Source organism: Propithecus coquereli, unplaced genomic scaffold (genome assembly GCF_000956105.1).
Source record: "Propithecus coquereli isolate 6110/MARCELLA unplaced genomic scaffold, Pcoq_1.0 Scaffold178, whole genome shotgun sequence".
Taxonomy (NCBI): Eukaryota; Metazoa; Chordata; class Mammalia; order Primates; family Indriidae; genus Propithecus; species Propithecus coquereli.
This window is the reverse complement of record NW_012142523.1, coordinates 80,927-92,641: the sequence shown is the minus strand read 5'-3', so window position 1 is coordinate 92,641 and position 11,715 is coordinate 80,927.

Sequence of the window (11,715 nt, the reverse complement as noted above, 5' to 3'; positions counted from 1 at the left end):
AGTCACAGTCCATGATTAAGTGCCCTGATGTCTCCCAAGTCAGGTGTGAACTACACCCACTTGGAGAGTCCCCGCTGAGAGCCAGGTCCTGCCCTGGGCACCAGGGATGACCTCATGGGTCCCATGTGCCTCCAATTACCTGCAGTCTTGGGGAGGGGACAGATCCATAAACAGTTATAATGGCCCATGGCCCGCACCACAATAGGGAAAGTCCAAGGGACCTCAGACTTGGCCTGGGGCCCAGAGAAGCCTTCTTGAAGGAGGTGTCACCAAGTTGAGTCTGAAGTAGGAGGCAGCAGTAAGCAAAGTGGTGGAAGGAGGTTCTAGGCCTAAGCAGCAGGATGTGCAAGGGCTCCAGGGTGGTGGGGGGAGGAGCTGCGGGAAGCGGCTCAGCGTCGCTGCAGGTGGCGGGTGGGGCAGAGGAAGCTGGCCAGCTGCTGGGCCTGGATCAGGAAGGGCCGCTGCATGCAGCAGGGCTCTTTGGCTGCAAGCTCACCCTGGCTAACCTCAGTGAGGAAGGGCATTTATGGAAGGAGATGGTTGCAAGTAACAGAAACCTTAGTGAACCAAGTTTATCATAAAATAAAAGGTGGTCATGATATTTCTTGGCTCTCATATAAATATAAAATCCAGAGGTTTTTGGCTTCAGCCATGGCTGGATCCAGGAATCAAATTCTTTAATAACTCTCTTTCTCTTTCTCCACGGCTTACTTTTTCTGCCCTGGGGTTGCTGAGCTGCTGACACCTGCCTGAGGGAAGTCCATGGAGAGAGCCAGGGCAGTTTGGGTCCAGAACTGTCACCAATTCCAAAAGAGACCTCATAGAGCCTTGAAGGTCATGCCAATGAGCGTGGACTGATCTGGGACAGCTGGAGAGTTTTGGGAAAGGGAGTTACGGGGTGAGATTTGGGTTTTAGGAGGGAAGAGACCAAATTCAGGGACCTGTAAGAAGGCTGGTGAAGTCGTCCCGTGGCGAAGCAGGGAAGGAGATGGGTTTGACAGGTGCCGTCGGCTTTTCTTGGGGATGGCAGATTTCTTCGTGGATTTTCCCTGCTCTTTATTAGACCCCCAAGCAATTGACAAAGTGTGACTATAACAGAGAGGGAAAGTGAGCTCCCATTCACAAGAGGGAATTGTGGCCCAGAGACATCAAGTTACTTTCCTGAGGCCACACAGCACTCAGAGGCCAGACCAAGCACCTTGTTTCCCCTACTCCAAGTGGAGGCTGCTGAGAGGAGCTGGGGCCCCAGTCTACGTGAGCTGTTGCTCCCAGTGAAGAGCCACACAAAGAGGCCCCCTGAGAAGCCCCCACCGAGTGTGGATTGGGAACAGAGGTCACGGGAGGAAGGGGATTGGCCTTGTCCCCAGCCTTGCATCCTACCGAGAGGGGACCAAAGAAGCACGGCTGTGTGTCCTAAGGGCCAGAAGACCCTGAACTTGCTGATGTGACTACCCTGTCCGTCCCCCTTGCCGCACCCCCCACCCTGGTCCAGAGCGCAGGAACAGGCTGAGTTGTATAGTGGGATTGTGCCCTGTGGCCAGGCAGCTGGGAGGGGAAACAGGAAATAGCTGGGTTTGGGGACCTCTGAGTGGCCGGCCAAGCCAAGCGAGCCCACGATCGCCTGGCCAGCCCTCGCCGAGGCCCTATCAATGCCCCGTTTGAGGCTCATACAGGGGTCCTTTGACAGGCTGGGACAGTTTGGACGCACTGAGAAGGACTGTTTGAGCTGCATGCCCGGAAAGGAGCCGGCCCCAGGAAGGAGGGGCTGCTCCAGGGCTGGGCAGGTGAGGGGGCCGGGGCTGTCTCTTGGGGGTAAGGGGAGCTGGTAGAATGAAACCCGGGCTGCTGAGCGGGGAAACCTCAGGTTTCTCGGGGGCTGTGATGGCAGCAGGAAGGGTCTCCACAACTGAGAGGGCCCTTCGGAGTGCCGGCTCCACGAATCTGCAGCAGCCTCACGCGGCAGGTGCCGTGCACCGCCATTCCTGAGGCTGAGGGAGGGGAAGGCGTCTGCCTGGAGTCATGCAGCGGTCAAGGGCAGAGCGGGGCTTGGGCTCCAGTCGGCCTGGCTGGACCCGAGCTTGTCCCTCTGGTCCTTTCTGGTCCACCTCATCCTTCCTCTTGGGACCCTCCACGCAAGGCCCTTATTTTACTCCCATTCCGGGCTCCGGGCCCTCAGGAGGGCTCTGGCGTATTGCGGAGGCCTCAGGGGCAGCAGGAAGCTTTGGATGTCTCAGGCTACTGGAGCTGGTCACAGAGCAGAAGGATCTTGGACCAGAAGGGACCTCGGGGTCTGCTCGTCCCACCCCTTCTAGGCACAGCCTCCTGCCTGGGCTTGTACCCCCACTGATGGGGAGCTCCTTCCCGCCAAGGCCATCCCGTCCCTCCATTCTGGGGTCGCTGCATCAATGAGCAAGTACGTCCTGCTACTGTTTTGAAAAATGGGTTCTTGCTCTCTGGTCTTCGCTCCTGGCTTTGAGGGCCCCAAAGGGCACATCTACTCCCCATCGTGGCCTCGTGAGGATGTGAAAGTGGCCATCCCAAGCCCCCAGCCTGCTCCTGCACAGAGCATCTCCGCTGTGGTACCCACCCTCACCGCCACGCCACACTCCCTGCACACACACACAGACACACACGCACACACACACACAGACACACACACAGACACACACACACATGCACACACGCACAGACACATACACAGACACACACACAGACACACACGCACACAGACACACAGACACACACAGACACACACGCACACAGACACACACACAGACACAGACACACACGCACACACATACAGACACACGCGCACACACACGCGCACACACAGACACACACACAGACACACGCACACACACACAGACACACACGCACACACACACACGCACACACACGCGCACACACACGCACACACACACAAAGACACACACACACACACACACACACAAAAGTTCTTTGGCTTTTAGTTACGTGACATGGATTTGGGATCCCTGACAGGATCTTCATTCATTCACTCGTTCCAGAATATTCCCAGAGGCCTACTCTGTGCTGGTCCTGGAGCTGGGCAGGCAGAGACCATGAAGACGAGCAAGGCTCTGCCTGTCCTTGTACCCACGGCTATGGTGAGGGAAAGAGACGGGCAAGTGCAACGTGGAACGACCAGTGCTGAGATGGGGGGGTGGGGTGGACACAGCTGCCTCCAGGCCGTTAGGTCAGGGCAGGCTTCCTGGAGGAGGTGATTCCTGATCCGAAGTGTGAGTTTGCCAGGTGAAGGGGAAGGGAGGGGATTCCAGGTAGGAGGGTGTCCTCTGCAGAGGAGTGAGGTCTGAGAGAGCTGAGGGTGGAATACGGTGGGGCAGTGTGGGGCAGGGAGGCTCCCTGGAGCTGGACTGCTTGGGTTTGAATCCAAGTTCCACTAATTAGAGGCCATATGATCTGAACCTCAGTTTCCTCATCTATAAAATGGGGCTAAATAATAACCTCCACATCACAGGATTGTTGAGAAGCAATTGAATTAAGCATATACAATGCTAAGAACATTTAGTGTGTTTAATCAGGAGTGTGTTTGGCTATAAGAAACGGAAAACTCAACCTTGGTGGCTTAGGCAATTGGGGATATGCTATATTTTTCATATATAACAAGAAATCCAAATATAGGCAGCTGCTGGCATTGTTTCAGCAGCTAAAAAAAATTAGGGCTTAAGTCTCTTAATTTCTCTTCATCTGTCCCTCACACTCATAAGATGGCTGCTGCTACTCTTGCCAACACATCAGTCTTCAAGGCAGGGAGACAAAAGCCTCCCTAGAAACAGTCAGAAGTTGCCTTACATCCCATTGGTTAGGACTGCTCACATGGTATCCCTAGGTACAAGGGAGTCTTGGAAAAGTGAGTATTTTGCAAGGGAATTTGGAGCAACCCCCCCAGCAATACCTTCCACAAACCAGCACGTGGCAAAGGCAGCTGGTATCAGGCCTATGGGGCTGGGGCTGGGCGTGCATTTGGGGAGGAGGGAAGAGGCGAGCCTGGAAGTGGATCCCCTGGGGTCTTAATGGCCCAGCTGGGGAGTCTGGACGTGGCCCTGACAGCTGTGGGGGACTGAAGGACGTGAGCCGAGGGAGGGCATGGATTTAGAACCTTGGTGAGCTCCTCGAAGACAGGGAGTGAGGCCTAATCACCCTCGTATCCCTGGCGCTGAGGACAGACTTGCCCAACACACGCACGTGGGTAGTGAGCAGGCAACTGCTCACGAGGGCCCCAGGGCTGCCTTGGATGGAGGACTGGGGCGCATTGGGGTGCAGGGGCCTGGACAGAAGGCCGATGGCAGAAGTGGCCCAGGTGACACATGATGGGGGCTTTCACTCGGGCGGTGGCTGCAGGGCTGGGGAGATTCAAGAAGAAGCTCCTGGCAAGCAGGACCCGCGGGGCTTGGACACAGAAGTGAGAAAGAGGAGGGCCCAGGCCGGTGCCCGGGTTTGGACGGCATTAGGGAGGGTGGTGCCAGCTCCGAGCCGAGGACACAGGACGAGGATGAAGAGGATGCATTGAGTTTGGTGGTGTTGGATTTGAGCTCCGTTGGGGGACGTGTGATGGGGGGTTGCTCGGGAGGCAGCCGCGTCTTTAGTTCAGGCGTTGAGAAGAGTGAGGAGGGAGGGAGGTCGACGTGAATGTCACCTGTGGACACGTGGGTAGGATGTCAGGTGGGTGACACCCAGGTTCATGGAGGTGTTAACCCATCAGTGGGACGGGATGCTGAGCTATGGTCTCCTGGATGTGCCCTCGGATGAGCACACATGCCTGCCCACCCCGGCCAGACCATGGCTGCCAGCTCGCCTAACCACTCGCGGGGCCTGAGACCAAGAGGGCACGTGCGAGGTGTCACGAGCCACATGTGACATCTCGGACCACAGAGGTTGTGGCCCCAATGGGGTTGGGGCAGGACGAGCTACTCAGCTGCACTGCAGCCCCCTGGAGGTGGGGCGAGAATGCCCAGCACGCAGACGGGGAGACCCGGCCCCGGGGCTGTGGGTGGGCTGCTTCCTCGGAGCCCGAATCTGGGCAGACCAGAGAGTCATGTCCAGTCAGGCCCCCTGGCAATGTCTCTAATTTGCCATGACATTAAGTGTCAAGAAAAGCGGCTCCCAGGTTAAAGAAGGTCAGGGAAAGTGCCCACCCACCCCCGGGCTGCCCTGGGTCTCTGGGCGGCAGCAGAGCCTCTGCTGTGGGTGTCTCTGCAGCCACAGGCCCTGACCACTGCCGCCCGATGGGCTCTCTGGGAACCAGCGCTCACAGCCCAGTCTCTCTCCTGGGCCTCCAGGAGGAAGCTGCTGAATTGGCCACCGAGAACCTTCTGACGGGCAGGGGCACGGCAGAGTGCGGCCAACACCAGGGAGCCCCAGGTATAAATAAATAGAGTCCATCTGGAAACAGATTTTCTGCTGCCTCAGTGGTCCAGCTTCCTCCACCCCAAATGCTGAGCCGGGGATGTTCCAGGCAGGGGAATAGCTGGGGAAGGCCAGAGACGCGATGGCATTCGGGGGCGTCTCTAGTGTGGGAGCGGCACAGTCTCACCTCTGATAACTCACGACCCGGAAGACCGCAGATACATTCAGCCTTGACCTCGGCGGGGCCGGGTGGCTGAGGTTGTGTATGTGGGTGGAGCTGCCTTCCTGTCCCAAGGCTTTGGGAAAAGCTGAGGCCGCCTGAAGCCCCTCGGGCAGGACTGGGCAAGAACAAGGGACAGAGCAGGAAAGTCATCGTGCGACCGCTCAGACCCTCTACCGCGGGAGGATGCTGGGCATCCCGGGCAGAATGCGAGAGGGAAAGATTTAAACGTTGCTGGGGTCGGATATCCTCATGAAGGCCGCAGGTGCGACAACTTTGACATGGCAACATGCCTCGGCTGCCCGCAGTCACGTCTCCTGCCGAGTCAGAACAGGGCCAGGCCTCGCTCGCAGGCTGCCAGGGCCACAGGGGCCTCCCCCACCGCCCCACCGCGGCGGGGCCTGGAGAGCTGCCTCCCCAAGTGCTGTGGGGGGCCGGCCGCCAGCGCGACCCCGCGGCTGTCTTGCTGGTATTTTCATTAGCACTGGGCCTTCCCATGGCGACCACACTGCAGCAACTCTCCCCAAACCGAAAACTGCTGGGTTTCCCTGTCGACACCCTGCCCGCCCTCGCTCCTTCTACACCCAAGTATACCACCGAGGTAGGCAGAGTTCCAAGATGGCCCCAGTGATCTATGACTTTGTGAAATCCTCTTCCCTGGGGTGTGGGTGCGGCCTGCTAATCCGCCGGGCGCAGTCACTCTGCGATTAGGTTATATGATGAGGCACGGTGGCCTTAAGCGAAGGAGATGCTCCTGGGTGAGCCTGACTGAATCAGGTGACCCCTTAAAAGCGGCTGGGCTCCTCCTGCGAGGGGACAGAGTTGAAGCAGGAGAGGGCTGGAGGGGCCGCCTGGCGAGGAACTGCAGGAGCCCCTGGTTAACAACCAGCCAGAGAACAGGGGGCAGGGGGCTCGGTCCTACAACACAAGGAGCTGAATCCTGCCAACACCACGTGAGCTTGAAAAGAGGACCCCGAGCTCCAGAAAGAAGCTCAGCCCAGCCGACACCTTGGTTTCAGTTTCGGGAGACACCGAGCTGAGGACCCAGTTCAGTCGTGCCTGGACTTCCGGCCAGAAACCACGAGGCAGCGCATTTGCGCTGTTTAAAGGCACTAAGTTTGTGGTAACTTGTTACACAGCAATAGAAAACGGATATGCCACCCCTTCCCAGTTTGGAAGTTTTGTTTTTCTCCCCTTAAACTTCTAGGTGGCAGCAATCACAATCCTGAATGTCTGAAGTCTTGGTCCGTGTAGAGCACGAGTTTGGAGACTGAAGGTGAAACAGGAGAGGTAGCCACTGTTCGCACGTCTTCATGTGCTCTTAGGTCGCCAGAGGCTCTGTTTTGAGGTTGCGGAGAAAACAGCAGGGGTTTCAGGCAGCCTGAACAGAGGTGAGGTATGTTGGAAAATGGGGCAGAAAATATATTCTATTCTGCTAGCTGGAGGGTTATATTAAATTCAGAGCTCAAATCTTTCAGAGGAAAATAGATGACTTGAAATGCCACTGGGAGCAGGTACCAGGGTGGTACGGGTCTGAATTACACGTGTGTTATAAAGGATGGTTGTGGGAAATGAGGATGTTTTCCTCAAGGGGTAATAGACTCAGTGGGGACAGGCCCGAACCTTCAGGTCGCTGAACATGGTATACCAGAGGACAGGCTCACTTTTACAGCTGGGCGTAATACTTCCCTAGGGAGCAAGCTCCCAGTCTAAGAGGTGTTCTGCCGTGGGCCACAGAACAGCTTTCCAGAGACAGAGAATTTATGCTTCACATGGAAGGTTGCATGAAGATCGGTGGCTTAGTCACATCTCCAGGTTTAGAACTACCTGGACAGCTTAGAAATATAGATTCACTGGGCCTGGGATGGAGCCTGGGAGTCTGTATTTTTCTTTTGGAAAAATCTTATCCAAACTTTGTCAACAGTTTGGGGGTAACAGAGGGAGTATAACAGAATAACTTGCAAATACATCTAGATGAGGATTCTGCTCAGAGCCCACAGATCCCCCCGGCTCCAGGGTCCTGCACAGGCACCTCCCACCGTCCCTCACCTGTCAGGGCCCTGTTCCCCCCACCCTGTGTCCTTGTCTTGGACTCCCGCAGGTGCGAAAGCTTTGTCTTAGCTGTGTTAGCGTCCCCCCAAAGCAGTCCTGAGACAAGGACTTGGGTGCGGGTAGTTTATTTGGGATGATCCAGGAAACACAGTGAGTGGGGAAGTGAGGCAGGGAGGGGACAAAAGCCAATAGAAGGAGCTTTAATAAGCAGGTCACCTCTGTAGGCAACGGGGCTCACTTCTGCTGGGGACCTTCTGAGGAACCCCGAGGAGCACGTCTGAGGATTGTCCTGTGGGCGTGGGGAAGCTGTTGGCTGAGGGTCCAGTGTCCGTGGGGACTGTCTGCTGAGCTGCCGTGGGCTGAAGGGCACTGAGACGGGGCGTCGGCCGGGCGAGCTGTAGCTGCCAGTGCTAAACCTGAGGTCACTCCTCAAAATGCTTGTTCCTTTCCCAGTGACTGACCCCGTGGAAGGCTCTCTCAGCTGCCCCCAGGTGTGAGGGCTGGCCCTCCGGCCCAGCATGGGTAGCGTCCGTGTTTGTACAGCCTCTCCAGGTGAGTGGGGTGGGTGGCCAGGTTTGGGTACGCAGGGGTAGGTGACCTCTGAGTTTCTTTCAGAGCCCGAGATTTGAGGCTTTACATTTCCCCAAATAAACCATTTACTGAGCAGAAACTCTGATAATGTGCTTGTGCGAAGGGTGGAGTCTGCCTTCTCCGTCTGAAAGCTGCGGAGGGGTGACTCATTCTGTGGCAGAGAAGAGAGGGGGACGCAGGGAGGGAGGGAGGGAGGCAGAGGGAGACGGACAGTGTCCTGGGAAGGCGGAAGGAAACGGACTGTGAAGAGCCTCGGAGGCCCGGCTTGGTCTCAACTTCGATCTACAGGCGATATAAGGTTAACGGAGGTTTTTCGCCTGGGAAGGGTGACAGAGACTGCCACTGCTCACTAAGCACCCACATCCACCCCTGGGCACCCAAGCGGAGTCAGGTGATGTGACCCCTTGTCTGAGGCAGGTAAGGGGACACTTGCTGTCTCTGTCTCGTCCCTGTGGCTGGAGACAAAGGACTTGGCAGCGGTGGGAGAGCGAGACAGAGGCAGCCATGGGGGGGTCTGGGTGGGGGCACCTGCCTGGCGCTGGACTGTGCCACCGGAGAGTGAGAAACAAGCCCTGTGTTAAGCCACGGTGACTGGGGGGCTCGTTCATGACTGCGACGTAGCTTATCCTTCCCAAATAACGCAGGAGGGCGTGGCAGAAGCAACAAGCTTCCATGTAGCATTCACTGCGCGTCCTCCCCACCATCCCGGGACGTTCGCATCGAGATTCCGTCTTTGTGGACATGAAACAGGCGAGCAGAAAGGGGGGACTGACTGGAAGTCACCGCAGCTGGCCCGTGACGACAGAACAGGGGCTCAAACCCAGCTCCGTCTGATTCTAAAGCCGTTTCTCTTCACAGGATGCCTGGGTGTGGCCTGCATGTCACCGGCAGAACGCACACTGATTCCGGGGCAGATGTGGCTGAAAAAGTTAAATTTAATTAGTTTTGAATTTATTTGAATTAATCTGAATTTTTTAGAATTTTATATTGGATGCATATTTATTGGAATAAATATATAAACGGCACACCAAACCAGTGACTTCATGGCTACGATTTCTTAGGAGGAGGAGAGATTTGAAAAAAGCAAGTTGACTTAGAGTTACTTAGAGAGAAAGGCTAAATAAGTAGCAGAAAAGGTACCTGAGGCTGCAGCAAACCTGAGGGTGCTGAGCCAAGGACGCAGGGGCCGGCTGCCCTGGGTGACGTTGCTTCTCTCGTCAGCAGGGTGCGAGATAATCAGGTTTGCTCCATAGGGAAAGAACCGCGCCTGGGAGCACTGGAGTGGGAGTCCTGTGTGCTTCCCACTGAACCATACTGCCCAGGGGCCTGTCAGTTGATCACAAACGTTCTCTCTTGCATGAAACACTAAAGGCTTTAAGCTTCTGGAAGCCCAGGGGTGCGCGAACAGGGAGAGGGCGCAGCCACCTGCCTGACATGAAGAAGGCCCCTGCACGAATTTTTTTCTCTGGACAATACCGGACACACTGTTCCTGATTTTGAGTCCTGGGGAAAAATGTTTCACATTTGAAAAACACAACTATTCATTTTCTTTCCTCGATGTATAAGCTGAACTTCCAGGCCTCCTCGTCACCCCCCACCCCTGCCAGCCCCCGGCCCCGCTGTGGAATGTGAAAGCTGCTCTTTTCTTGGGGGCCCCGTCTCTGTTGCCGAAAACGTACCTGCAGCACGTTTCCGTGGCCCTGCTAACGAGCGGGGCGCGACACAGAAGGCGCCTGTGCTCCGCCGAGGGCCCACAGAACTGCCATTCAGACACGGAGCTGAAAGGGCCACTTCATGGGACCAGCTGCTGCCCGGCTAACAGGGCCTCGTCCCCGAGCCCCGGACGCAGCCTGCCCGCCCAGGCTCACGTCCTCCTCGTTCACCTTCCTCAGGGCACCGGGAAGCACTGTGCCCTTGTCGCCTCTGGTCACCACTGCTAACTCCTGCGTGACCCTTGACCGTTTACATGGAGATGGATCTGGTTCGTGGTGCGTTTCTGCTTTTCATTCATTCCCTCATTTGCTCCCCAGACACCCTGTGCCGGGCACCGCACTGTGTCCCAGGGATTCCGTGGTGCCAGGGACAGGCACGGCCCCGGCTCAGAGGGAGCTGAAGCTCTCTGGGGGAGGCCTTGACAACGCCGTTGTGGGGAGGGACACGCACCCTCGTCGCCACTCTGCAGCGTCTCTGCGCAAGAGAAATAGACTTCAGAGTCGTAGAGGGGAAAGGACTCAGCAGCCTCGCTGGTATTTGGAACTGCGGAGGGCTGTGCGGTAGGCACAAACGAGACTTCAACGGGAAAAGCCAGAGGGAAAAGCTCTGAACTTCTGTCTTCTCCAACACTGGCACGAAGGGGAACGAGGCCTGAGTTTCCAGGCCTGGCTCTGCCCCTAACCTGACTGGGTGGCGTCAGGCGAGTCAGTGAGCCTCTCTGGGCCTCAGTTTCTCCATCTGACAAATGGGCGAATGTACTCCAACCTGCTGACCTCCCAGGTTTGCTGGGAGAACAAAGGAGATACAGTGATGGAGTGAGTGGCTTTGCCACGTCATGTGTGGAAGGGACTGTTATTATAATTATTGCCAAAGTCTGTGAGAACTGTGGGTTGGGTCTGCTGTTCCCCAAAATCACTTTTTTAAAACTGTATATTTCCTTTTATTGAGATATAATTTACATGGAATGAAGTGCACAGGTCCTGAGTGTTCCGATTCTGTCCCCTGGAGCGGTGGTAACCTTTTGTCCCCATCGCTACTCTTATCCTCTTATTGCCCCTCGTGTGGCCTCTGGGAGGCAGGCAGGCCAAGAGCTACCATTCCCACTGCACAGTGACAAGCTGAGGCTCAGAGAGGTTAAGCCACCAGCTCCAGGTCACACAGCAAGCAGCATGGCTGAAAGCAACAGGCCTGGGGCCCTATCCTGGCAATAATACCTCTTAGCTGTGTGACTTTAGACAAGCTACTTCGGCTCTCTGATCTTTGGTTCCTCATCTGGGAAATGAGGGTACTAATAGTAGCTGCCTCACAGGGCTGTCCTGAGAGCCAACTGAGACACTTCACGTAACTCCTCTGCTGCCCGCATCCAGCCTAGGAGGTAGGCACTGTTATCAGCCCTAGTTTCTAGATGAGGTATTGGCGGCACAGAGGTGAAGTCACTTGCCCACGGTCACACAGGCAGTTTGCCGTGTAGCAAACCCAGGGAACCTGGCTCCCAAGTCTCTGCTGGTTAATGACTTTCTCTACCGCCTTGCACATACTAAGAGTGACTGCACGTTTTAGCCACCATTACGATCTTGAAAGATCCTGCCGGGCAGAGACTTGGTGAGAGGAAGGGTGCGCTGGGCAGATGGCCCTGCACATGCAAAGGCCCAGGGGCCTCTGGGGAGAATCTGGGGGCAGCTAGAGAGCAGGGTGTAGGAGCAGAGGCAGGGATGGTGAGGCTGGAGAAGGGGAAGCGGTTAAGGAGGAAACTG